We start from the raw sequence: 13,501 nt of genomic DNA on the forward strand, positions 1-13,501 counted from the left end.
TAAACTTCTCATATCTCAAAACTATTTTAAGATTTGTAAGCAAATGAAGAATTTCGGTGATTTTTGAAATCATTTGGTTTCTTCTGACTTATTCCAAAAAAATCTGATTTGACATCAGGGAAAGGGAGAATTTATTGAATTTAACTGCACAAACGAACAAGAAACATTGTGAATGAGATTAAGAAATAAATATAATTTAGAAAGTATAGCTAATGATGCACCTCCTCTGTTGGATCCACAGATCTTTTGAGAAATATTTTGCAGCCAAGACAGTTGTCAAAACCAAGAATCAAAATAAAATGCACGACTAGTCCTTTAATTTCTGCAACACAAAGCATTAAGCCAAAATTTAATTTAAATAATGAAGCATATTTTATCACATCCCACTGCAAAAAAATATTCTTAATAATAATATAGTGAGTTCTTAAATATAGATTTTTGTTTTATTAATAAATATAATTTAAAAAATTTTAAATTCCTAATTCATTTTTATTGTATTCTTTGTATAATATCTATTTTGGTAAATGGTTTGTAGTATACATAATACCTAGTACCAAATTACATATACATGTATATGTGTGTGTGTATGTATATATATATATGTGTGTGTGTGTTTGTATGTATATATAAATATATATATATATATAAATATATATATATAAATAGAGAGAGAGAAGGAGAATCAAAGAAATATGCAAAAAATTCCCCTGGGTCATACACATGAGATCTAGAATAACTGGGCATAGCTTTTGAACCACAACTTGAAACAGGGGCTCTGAGAATGATGTATTTCTACATTCCTAGCTCAAAACTTGGCTATACTCAAGAAAAGTTAGGTGAATAAATGAAAATTTTGATATAGTTAGAAGTTTGAATTGTTGTCATATAAAAATAAGCATCCATAAGTTCTTTTTAAAGTGTTTTAATCCAACTATACATACAAAGAGCAATGAAATAAAATTATAAAATATTTATGCCTTTGCAAAAAAATTTATTGCAGTTAGACCTGAGAAAAGCCACCTGATGTTTCTCTTATTAACCACTAGATGGCAATAGCTCTACATTACTCTCCATCCTCTTTCATCACAGAAATCCTTCCCTAGAGGTCTTGAAGTTAGTACCTGGAATGAATGTTATCTCTGCAGATACTTGTCAAGGAAAGGCATATCTGCTTTAGGAACTCTGAGATTGATATTACTAATGCAAATGCATTTCTGTGCTTGTTTCTCGTCGCATATATCTATGACAGTAGCAAGTTATCCACTAATTTGATTATCTTGAAGCTATAAATTATTATAGCAAAATCAATAAATAATTTATTTTAAGCCATAGGAGTCCATAAAGATCTGCATATGGAAAATTTAAGATAATTGCAGTGCTTTTATATAGCATTCTGTTACTCTCCTCTCTCTTCTCCTTCCCCCTAACCTCATGGCTTTGGAGTTATAGAATGAAGACATGAGCACAGCTACGAATATAGGTAAAGATGGCAGAAGTTAGAGCTCTGCTCTTGCTTCTCTTCTTGGATATTGCTGTATATTCACAAACAGACTACCTGTGACTGAGAGCTGTCCAGTTCCTCTTCTATGAAACAGATCTATAGAGAGCACCTGCAAAATTCGTGAGATTTTAGACAGAAAATGACAGAATTGGAGACAGGATAACAACAGGGCAGCATGAAATGCTCTTCAGCTCAGTACGTTGGGAAACTGATACTGTAAAATTTTTGTTTGAAATAGGAACAAACTATAAATCAACACATTCATGGGGCTCTTTTGTTTTAATTTATTTGTGTGGCCATAGCAATGTAGTAGAAAGAATCCACACCCAAAATCTGGGAGTTGATGTGATCACTAACTAGGTTGGTTTAATGATACCTAGATCTTTTAAGATTTCTTCGTTTTCTATGACTTCATAAACTATTAGCTATCAATGACTCAAAAACTGGAAAATGAAACAGGTTAAATTAAGTTTTTAAAAAAGCTCTGGACCTTTGGCTTTGTATCTTTTTTTTTCTCAAATACTTTTAGTTCTGATGGCTTCAGAAATGCAATTTTGTTTTATGTCTCTCTATGCCCTGATAACTGCCTCTTATCCTCCTCCCCTAATTTTTAGATTTTTTTCTGAGGGCAGTATTAAAAATGAGAGAGCAAGAGAGAGCTAAAATGTGGACACCTAAAATGTGGACACACCATTTAACTTAAATTTCATCTCAATGTAGGTCTAACTGGTTTATTCCAGAGAGATGCTAAAGGATTATTTTGAGATCAGCTCTTCTCTCAATTACCTACCACCAATTATTATTGCAAATTATTTTAAAAACTGACCCAATCAATTAGAATGGCTGTGGTATCTCTACGAGAACATTCATTCATTTATTTAACAAGCTCACATAGAGTGTCCAGCCATTGTGTTCTCATAACAGTGTTCAGAGCTGGAAGGAAGAAAAGGGCAAAGACATTTTCTTCTTGTGTTCTTTTTTTTTTTTCGGGGAAGATAATCTTTTAGGGTATCTCCTAGCTTACTTTCCTCACATCCTTTTTGGCCAAAACTAAGCCTCATACCTTCATTAGGCTAACCCCTAGGAAAGATATAGGGGGGTTCTGTGACTCTCTTAGACCAATTATAAGACATTCCCTAGACAGGTCTGGGTATATTGTCACATGAACAGAAATGGCTGATAAATCCTAGTCATGGGAGACAGTATATGGACAGCACAGGATAAAGTTTTTAGGAGAGAGACTGATGAGTTTGAACAAGTTAGCAGGTTAAGAGCCAGTGTTTTTGTAGCCCCGAATGAGGTAGTAGTGGAATGGAAAGTTTCAAATGTGTCAGAAATAGGCTAAGACAGAGTGGGTCTCAAGAACTAGATTATGGAGGAGACTGAGAGTCTGCAGCATGAGATGACCAAGGCCACAGTGTGTCCAGCATCATAAAAGGAGGATCTATCTCTTTGTGTCTTTGTTAGGAATGAGACTGGTCAGTCTCAAGCACCGGATGGGGAGTGTGTATTGTTAACCTTTTTCTGGGGGTGATTCAGGTTGCCCTTGGGTATGTGTTGGGCTTGTTTGCATCACTGTGAAAGGGTATGTCAGTGTCCAGCATGCTTGTAGAATTAATCTGGGGAGTGTCATTTGTGACTCCACCACTAGATGCTGAAGGGAGATCAGTGAATCCACTACAGTAGACCAAGAAGGGCCACAATGGCTATGGTACTGTTGGGGGGTGGGGGAGATTCCAGTGTGTCTACCACACTTAGAGAGCTTTGGGAGACTCTTGGACATGTGTCACTGACTGGAAAGGGTGTCAGAAGCTCTGGGTCTTGAAAGATCCAGGGTGTCTTCATTACTGGAACTGCTGGGACAAGGATTCCATGTGGCTGCATCAATGACTGGGGACAGAGCTGATATTTATGAAGCCCTGAATAATAAGACACCTGTGTTTTTGCAAAAAACTATGGGTTAAGTATGGTGTGAGGGAAAAATACTGCAAAGCAAAGGGTAAATTATATGCTATTTAATGTTTTTGGTCACTGTGACCAGATTAAGGTTTCATTATCAAGTATTCATCACCACTACCCCCTTCCAATGTGTCTTTTTCTAATGACAGTAGAGGACAAGCAACAAATTCACTTTTTAGAATGCTCTTCCCCATATGGTTCAAATTTAAAGTGTACCAATGAAAATCACTCACATGTGATTTGGAAAGTGAATGAAAAGGAGAAGCCATTATTCCCAGAGATTGGTGCAGTCAGCTCTTGGATAGGCATGAAGTTTATAGCTGCATTCTAGGGAGTAATGGGAACCACCTAATCTAGCATGTCAAACTCAACTATTTCCATCAAAGTCCTATACCAGTTGGTGAGAAAAGATATGTGAAGAAGTTATAAACTGGGGGCCACCCAACTATGTTTGGAATGTTCAGGGGAAAATTTACAAGAGAAAACGTTTGAACTTGGTCTTGAGAAAACACATAATATATGCAGAGAATAGAAAAACATATCCATCATTTTCTTTCCAATGATCCTCAAAACACATTGCACAATTCCCTTTCATGCTACTAGGTTCCTGTGATGATTTTAGAACAAGAGAAGGAAAACAAGTTCTTTCATCTGAGAAATCACCCCACTGGGCCAAAGCATATAAAGTAATTCGTGATGTTATAAAGGAAGATGGAAGTGCAAGAAAACAGGGAATCGAGCAGAAACTGATAATTTTGAAAAATCAATTGGAGTTAAAGGAAACAGTAGTGATAGTTATTGATGGCTCAATCCGCGTTATTTCTAATGGGTCCTTATAGACACACCAAGAGAGGGTGGTAAAGGATAGTGGTAAAGAGTGCTTAAACTCTAATAAAGGCCGTTTTCATCTTGTCACTAAGGAATATAATTTCCATTTCGGTGAGAACTAGAAAGGGCATTATTCTATAAATAACTATCTAGGATAGTTATCTAGTTCTAACTAGGGAACATTTCAAGTGAATTTTGGAAAATTCCTAGCTGTGTGGGCTACATGGGCTTTAATCCAGATAAATAAGAGGTTAATTCCAAAACTCTGTGACTTAATAGCTGAGAGACCTTGACAAGTTGCTTGTTTTCCTAAGCCTCAATTTTTTTTATTGTAAAATGTTGCCAATAATAGTTTCCTGAATCAAAGGGTTGCTGTGAAGATTAAATGAGATAATAGGGATGAAACTCACTCAGAGGCCTAGTGTAGAGTAGATGCTCAATAATACTAGTTCCCTCCTCTTCTAGAGTAGTTCCTGGCCTACTCAACCTGTCTGTATCAGCCAGGGTCCAATCAGGAGATAGAAACCACACAGTGATTTTTAATAAGTTTAATAGAAGAATATTGGCAATAACAGGGAATTGGAGTAACAAGGGAGTAGCTAGTTAGAAGTAAAGAGAACTCTAAAGAATACAAGAAATGCACATATGAGGAGTATTCACTACCACGAGGGGTATAAGAGCATCTAAGAAAGAGCACGCCCCCATCCTTCACCCCTATGACTGAGATCCAGATCTTGTCAAAGAGGTCACAGTCATGACTTGCTGGATGGCAGAGAAGTTGCTGTGGTGCTGTACCAACAGAAGTTGCTGAAAGTTTATCCTATATTGTGCTGGAAAAACTAACCACTTGGGACTATCTTGCCAGAGGCATTCCACTGCAAAACCACTAGAAAGGGTGCTGGGGAAAGCTGTTGGTGACGGATGCTATTGCCATTGTACACTGTAGGAGCAAAGTGTTGGAAAAGACGTCTGGGTTGCAGAATCCTGTTGCTGGAGAAACCACAGTGATGCAGTAACTGGGTGCTAGAGAAGCCACCCACGCTGCAGGAGCAAGGACTGAAGAAGTTGTACGCACTGCAGAAACCAGGCACTGAAGAAGCTCCAAACACTGCAGCAGCCTACGGAGTGGAGCACACAAAAATCAGGAAAAAAGGATCCCCTTCCTCCTCCACTGACTGTCTCTTCAGAACTCTCATTGACAAAGCTTGGCATTATCCCATGTAGCAAAGAAGAAATAATTCAAGAGCCCAGCTCCATTGCACAGAGCAGGCAGGCGAAGAATAGATTTATAGCTGAGAGGTGATAAAACGATAAGTGGCACACTTCTTTGGGGTGCATCAGTGTGGAATCATTGCCCGTGAGTTTATCCAAAGGACCCAGTTGATATAAATGGACAATCAAAGATAGGCTGGCTAGCTCCCAGGAAGGGCCATCTAGGGATGCTAACTGCCGTAGGCTTGGGAGATTTCAATTTCTTTCCCTCCACCTGTACCCTATTTCTCATATCTTCCCATGAAAAAGAAATTGCTAATCTTATCCATCAAATTCTGGGCCATAGATTCATCCATATTTGCTAATGAGCAGCAATAAATATCAAGAATCAACACTATTCTCTTTCATTTATTCCCTTCTTCGGTGCTTTTGGGAGGGACTCTGTTACTTCTCATTTTTTTCCACAAAACCACCTAAGTATCATGGCCAGTGTGTCAGGTGCCTGGACATGTGGTAACAGTCCAAGGTTTGAAATTGGCCAGATGCAAGCAAAGAACTATAGACCTTCAACTCAGCTTTGCCAGCACTTTACATTAGAAGTAATTAGGTGCTTACCCAAGTTATAATAAAATAATATTTGTTTCCCATTGGCTTCCACCTCCCCCTGATCTGTCTCCCTAAAAAATTTTCAGGGATGAGCTGTAATTTCAGGGATGAGCTGAAAATTCAGGCATTTCTACATTTTTGCAAACACCTTCAAAATTCCATTTTAATTTCTAACTGCCATCTTGTTTTTGCAGCCAAATGCCTAAAGTGATTGGCATTTTAAAAAATACTTACACTAACGATCACGAAAACAGAAATATTCGGTTAGCAGTTCATACTTCCCAACAGAAATATTTATAAAGCAACTTTTCATAAGTTAAGTCTCTTCACAATTTTTATATGAGATTATTATTCTTACTCCTATTTTACACCTCAGAAAACCAAAATCGAGAGGTTAAATATATTTCCCAGAATTACACAATTTTAAAAGTTGGAGTTGGGATCTTAGGCACAGGTGTACTGATTCTTAATTTTATGTTCTTTCAATTAAAAAAGTAAATATTTAAAAATTCTTGATGCATAGTAGGTATTTCATAAATGTTGATATTACAAGTTTCTTCACTCTATTTGTGTGAGTTGCTTTCTTTGTACAGACTGTGATCTGTTAAGGCAGCTTGTTTTCAGCTCCCATTGCTATAGAAATGCTAATTATTTAGCATCTTGTTGTAAAGGTCAAGGTCCCAATGGAGATAGTACATAAGGTTCCTGCTATAATGAGCATGGCTTTTGGTGGTGGGAAGGAATTCATTTTGATCCCTTCCTACAGTATTACAAAATTGTTTTGCCATTCGTAATTTTTATTTATTGGGAAACAAGATAAATCCACTTCAGCGTACTCATGCTGCTTAAACCTCCGCATTTGTTTTGAAAAGTTCTCAGGAAATGTAACTCTGAAAAAATGGCATTGAGAACAGCAGGGTCAATTGTCATAGATAGAGACAGTGATGCTTTTAAAAAGGTGATTTTCCAAGTATACTTATTGTTGGAGATTAAGAGCTTTGGAACAATGTTCATCCACTGTTGTTGCCAGACCATATTTAAACAGTTCCCTATTCATTCACAAGACATAGCCCACACGAATGCACTTTATCGGCAATGTAGGAAACTTGTATTAGTGTTCTATAGAGAATTAGAAAATAAGGAAGCAGGATTCTCTTTTTATTCTCTTTGTGTTTCTAGGTTATCTCTATGTGTGGGCCCAGCACTTGTTATAGAAGTGAATGTGCTCTTGAAATCTGGGGTCACGGCTACCGTCTCTGACCTTGAGGTCCACCAAATCTATATTCCCTTCAACCAAGCGTCAAGCCTCTATTGCTTTACCATTTCATTATTAACTCCCTATTGTACATCTATAAATAAGCTAAAATTTTGAAAAGGACTTATTAATTTTGAAAGTTTAGTAATGATAAAAAGGAATATAGCAAATAATATATAAATTGTTAGATTGTAGAAAAATATTAAAGCATAGTTATATTAAAAGTTTAGATTCAAGAGATTAAGACTTAGGGAGATATCTAATAGTTGTGCCTCTTACCTAAATTTTGCCTTAATAATTCATCATTTTCTGTTATCTTCCTTGTCCCTTATCTTAGGAACTGCCTGTTCCAAAGATAACTGACTCTGATAATATCTTAGCCTTTTAGGGAGATCACCCCTTTTTACAGTCTATCAGAATATGATAATACCAATGCCAATAAGAAAAGATGAACGCAATATCAAGTGGCTCATTCAAAATAATTTTAAATAGCAAAATTTAAGAAATATATAAAATAAGTAAGGTTAAATTTTAAAAAAAACTGAAAACAAAGTGAATATGTAATATGTTTGAAAGTGAGACATGTTTTTGTTAGAAATACAATTGAAGCGAGAGACATAAATAATTTGAATACTATAATTAGCAAGTTTGAAAACATATTGCACATTTTTTCAAGGATTCAGAGAATCCTTGCTTCAGAAGAAACAGAGTCTGGGACTCAAACTAATTGATTTGTCTCAGCATTTACTGTTTACTGAAGGTCTGCCTCCTGTTTTTAGGGACTCTACTTGCAGATGGTCTTTATAAAGCTGACAGATGTGGGAGCTCCAGGTGCTAACCATGGAGCTGAGACAATCAATACAAGCTGTAGTTGACTAGATGGTCCAAAGTCTACCCCTGAGAAATATTCTTAAGCATGAGTCTAGGGGATAAATGAATGGCTATGATAAGAGGATAAAGAATCAAGGAATGCAGAGGAGCAAGTTCAAACAATTATAATGAATTGAAATTACCCAGAACCTCACTACTAAAAATGTGGTCCCCAGAACATCGACATCTAGAAGCCTGTTAGAAATGCAGAATATCAGACCATCACAGACCTACTGAATCAGAATCTGCATTTTAATAAGATCTCCAGATGATTCGAAGGCACACTAAAATTCAACAGTTGATTTAGAATATAGCCAAAAACTGAGCAAAGCTCTCTAAGTTAGGTAGAGTCTAAGATAATAATTCAATTCTTCATTATTACAAAGGTAACTTGGAGAGTATGGTTATTGAGGAGTGGGAAATAAAGCAGGAGAGGGAATTTCCACTTATTTTGAATTTAAAAAGACTAATGCAATAATTTGGCCTTAGTGAGGCAAGTAGTGGTGGAAGGTCAGAGGCAGTGGATGGTAAATGTTTATTGGAGGATACAAATCATATAGGAATGAATTTGCATTAATGCTAATTCCAGTTACAGGATGTTTGATCTGAAATCTCTCTCCTCTGCTGAGAGTTAACGATTCTCCTTTGGTTAAAATGAAAGGAAATGAAGTGCATTTCTAATTGAGTTGCAAAGGCCCACAAATAGCAGTGATAGCTCAAAATAAACACTAAATGCGAATTCAAATATTTGTAGGTAACAGAGATTGAAATTGAAGGCACACTTGGTTAATTAGGCAGAGTCTTAAATCCTGAGTTTTGTCACTTCTAATAAATGAGGCTTAAATGAATTGAAAGTCTGATATGACAGATGATAAAATCTTACCTTTAAAACAATAGTCAATGTTAAACATCAGGAAAGTTAAATCGAGACTTGGGTTTGCTACTCCCCACATAGCTTTGCATAGCCTGACAATCTTCTTCCACTGAATTGGCCTTGGTAAAATTTATTTTCTCATAATTATGGTTTCTTGATTTCCATTTATTCTTTCATCAAACATTTATTACACAGCGGTTCTTGTGGGCGCTCCGTTGTTATACCCAAGACGAGGTTCTCGATAAGGAGTACTTGCTAGACTTCAAGATTTCAGATGAGAGGTAAAAGAGTATATTGCAACTTTGATTGGACTGACAAATTAAACCACAGAAAATGACCATTGAGGAAAGTGACACTAATACTGGGAAAAACTGGCTCTTCTGCACCAGGGTGGGGACAATGTCACAAGTTAAAGCCCCTTATTCCTATGATGCTCCCATGGACTTTGTCAATTTTACATCTTTGAATGATGAGGAAGATACCCAAAACATCAGTTTTTGGTCTGAAGAGAAGGCCAATTTGGAGAATAAGTTTCCTGGGAAGAATGAGACAGGAGGGCTTTTTCAGGACAAAACTCCTTTAAGGAAGGCGAATCCTCAGTAATCTATTGTCACACCTTTGAGACCAGTTGACAACACTGATAAGGCAAGGGACCTCTTCTCTATGGTAAAGAAAGACAAGTCCAAGATTAAATACATGACAGAGGTAAACATAAGCCATCTAGCAATTATTTGCCATAGCGGCTAGAGAGGAGAGGGTCTATCTTCCCAATGCCTGTGTCACCAATCCTCTCAGGATAGGGAAAGTTGGTGTTCTTACTCCCTCAGCTTTGTGGAAGGAAAGGAGATGCTACAAAGATGCAGGATCCTATAGCCCTAACACTGTGGCTCAAAGTGTATCCTTAATTCTAACTCATTCTTAGGAAACAAGTGATAATGGCATACAGCGGGGAGCCTGAGCAGCCTTCAGAGGTCAACTTTCCCCTACTTTTTATTCTTTTATTAATCTTACGAGCTTAACTTCACTAGTCAACTGGAGACCTCACTGAACCACTTTAAGAGGAAATAGATTGACGGATTATCCAAAAACACTTCTACACTTTTGTGTGGCCCCGTTATTGATTTTGAACAAGTCATATGTAATCACATGGTTTGAAAATCTAGGCACTTAATTTATACTAGGCAATGGACATGCAGTGATCAGGACAAAACATGTCATAGTTCAGCTCTCAGGGAACAACTGAATAAATTAGACTTCATATTATGCTGGGATCAAATCAGTCAGGGGGGAAACAGACTTAAAAAAAAAAAAAGAATGTTGTAGAAGACCAAAATTGTCTCAGTCTAAAAAGAGATTTTATACAGAATAAATAGTAATGAATTAATGAAAGCAAGATTGGCAAGATCATTTACAAAGTGAGAGAGGAAATTTAAGTTTTAATATAAATATATAATTAATGTGAACAAACATAACTTCCTTTCACAAATACACTTGACAAAATGAAGTGTTTAAACTCTAACATTTAGAAGATATGTAGTCAGACATTCATCCTTCTCAGAAAGTCTTATTTTGCTGTACTAATTATTGATAAATATAGAAAAGATCTCTTAATCAACATTGACAAGAAACAAAGCATGCACGATTTCATCTTTCAAAAAGCTATTTTCCATCTGGCTAGCATCTTCATTTATATTCCTGTGGTTACAAGAAATACATATTCTCGTTCTTTCAATTTCTTGTCTTGCTGAGAAAGAAATTTTCAGCAGAGCATTTGCATTCTTCAAGTACTCATGTCCATTAATACAATTTAACCCACATTTTTACAACCAAAATGTGTCAGTGTAATTAAAATTTCCTAATTTTGATTTTCATAGAGTTTATAGTCTAGCAGAGACCAATTATACCGGTAGATCATGCCCTTAGGCCACCATGAAAATCACTTTTGCTGTTGTTCCCAAAAGCCTCTAAAATGGGTCAGTAAAGAAAGTAATTGAGTGAACCCAAGGGCATAGTATATATTAAGATAAATTATTCAGGTTCCTATTTCCCCATTTCCTATCTATTCACCAGATAAGCTTATCACAAGATGTGTCAGCTAACAGCAAGAGCCCAAATAACACAAGATCACCAATTTAAAATGTCCTGAATTTGCCACCAAACCTGTTCATTTTAGCAATATTAATCCTTCTTGTTATCCTATAAACCTCTTTTTTTTACCATAGGGAGATTTAATAGCTGAAATGAAAGCTTATCTCCCTTTTTATAGATAAATGACAGTCCTAGATTATGTCTAAAAGCACTTTCTCCCTGCATTTTCTTCTTACTTTACTTAGTCAAAGGAGAACTCAGGCTTCTCGTTAAGAGAAATAGGAGTTTCTTCTTCATCAGTAATGCCTTGATTAAGGCCTGCGTCCCCGCTGGATGTAGCAGAGCTTTTTAGCACCTCCACAAGATCTTCTTCCAACTAGAAAACTCTGCCACATTCTTGGAAAGTTGCAGAGGGATCCCAAGACACATAAGAGTATCACGACACCAGCCTCACATTTTATCCACAAACATTCGGGACCCATGTAACATTGGTAGCCCCTAAAATCTAAGCATATTCCCATAAACAAAAGTGTTTTCCAAGCAAAAATGATGTCCCTAAAACACAAAAGATGTTATGAGACAGATCCACATTTGATTACAAATAATGTATAACTTCAAAGACCTCGTAATAACTGGTAGAACTAAGAAAAAAATAGAAGAATTTAAGAGAGAAATCTTTTTTGGTTTATTTAGCTTTTTCAGAACATCCATCAATTTCCCAAGTTCAGTGCCTGTGAATTTAATCCCCATATGTGAGAAATTTCTCATTCAGAGATAATTGTGATACTCCGCTTCTTATATTCTGAAGGGAATAATAAAACAAAAGAGAAGAAAATAATAACAAATAAGCACTGCCCTAGTTACATAAATTAGGAGAGGTTTATTGAAATATTCTTTTCTTCTTAAAAAATATATAGAAGTATTCAAAGATTTCTTTGTATTAGTGACACTTTTTCTCTTTTATGTCATATTTAGTCCATTGATCTTAATTCATATTTTCCCTTTAGACCAGAGTTCTTGGAAATCCCAGTTTTTCAATGGGTGTGGTCTGACTAGGTTTAGAATTTCTACTGTCTTGTGAGATGAGAACTTCAGACTTACAATAAGGACTAGTATAGTTCATGGCCTTGCATATTGTACTCTCCCAAATTCTTGCTTCTCTTTCTGAAGTTTTCCGTCCCCAGAGGAACCATTTTAGCCATTTGCTGACATTTATATTACTAATGATAGCTGCAGCATCAGCCCCCAACTCCTGAATTCCTTAGACCTTGGATTCTCCCTCCCAGGAAAGATTTCTTCCTGAGTTCACATTTGTCTCTGCTGGAGGACAGACTTATGAACTGGAGACTTATGAATTGGTGATGGAATTCCTTTTGTTTTCTAAAACTGTACCTTTGGACCCAGTACTAGCATTCGTGTATACTCCTCTCCCAAACATCGATTTTCCTTGAATTCCTTTACCTTCAGAAACCTTCTCTATTCCAGTTGCGGCAGAAATACTCCTTGCATCTTTAATTTACCATTTATAGAATGAAATCTGGCTCTACTCACTCTAGAAATCCATTTCTGTTTTACTTCGGTGTCTCTCAATACACTTTTGAAAAGGCCAATTGCGATTTTAACACTCCAGTGTGCTTCGTAATTTGATCTGTTTTTCCTTGACTGTGTACAAAACTAATGTATGTTGAGTTTGAATGTCTTCCTTACTTTGTTTTACTGTTTACTACAACTCACGTTTTTACTGCTAGATCAACACTTTTTATAAGTGGATTTCCTTACTCCTAAGTTTCTGATAGTTTTCTTATAAAATGCAATTGACAGTTTTCTGTTGCCAGCCTTCTTACCTGCTGATTGTGGTTATCCCTTTGCCTATTAGCAATTCCGATAATAGTCACTGTGTTGTTTCCTTCTTAGCAATTGAATTTTCAATAAATGCATTTAATTTTCTTCAGTGCAAGGAGATGGTATAACTTGTGTATACTAGTGGTTCCCATTTTTCTTTATCTTTATCGATGAACTCCAGCGTGCGGGAACACATACTCTGGGATCTGGGTCCCCGCACCACCACCTGCCCCAAACCCATGGTATTACCAAGATTTAGTAATAAATGGGTCCCTCAGAACTTGGCTGGAGATAGAGGGGAATAAAGGACAAAAAGATTCTAGTATAAATACATTAATCTGAAAGTCAAAAATCTCTATATAAGAGTGGAAATTTTGAAGTGAATTTTTCATGATCTTGGAAATGAATGTGAATACCTGAGCCACAATAAGCAGAAGAATGGCAGAGAGTATGTATTCATGAAAAC

The 13,501-nt window shown here is 36.4% G+C and overlaps 1 pseudogene; it reads left to right on the forward strand.

Annotated features, from left to right (window-relative positions):
* The first annotated feature begins 9,438 nt into the window (after positions 1-9,438).
* Positions 9,439-13,501, forward strand: part of LOC105295366 — a 28,399-nt pseudogene continuing 24,336 nt past the window's right edge.

The sequence above is a fragment of the Pteropus vampyrus genome, unplaced genomic scaffold (assembly GCF_000151845.1).
Source record: "Pteropus vampyrus isolate Shadow unplaced genomic scaffold, Pvam_2.0 Scaffold103, whole genome shotgun sequence".
In the NCBI taxonomy this organism is placed as follows: Eukaryota; Metazoa; Chordata; class Mammalia; order Chiroptera; family Pteropodidae; genus Pteropus; species Pteropus vampyrus.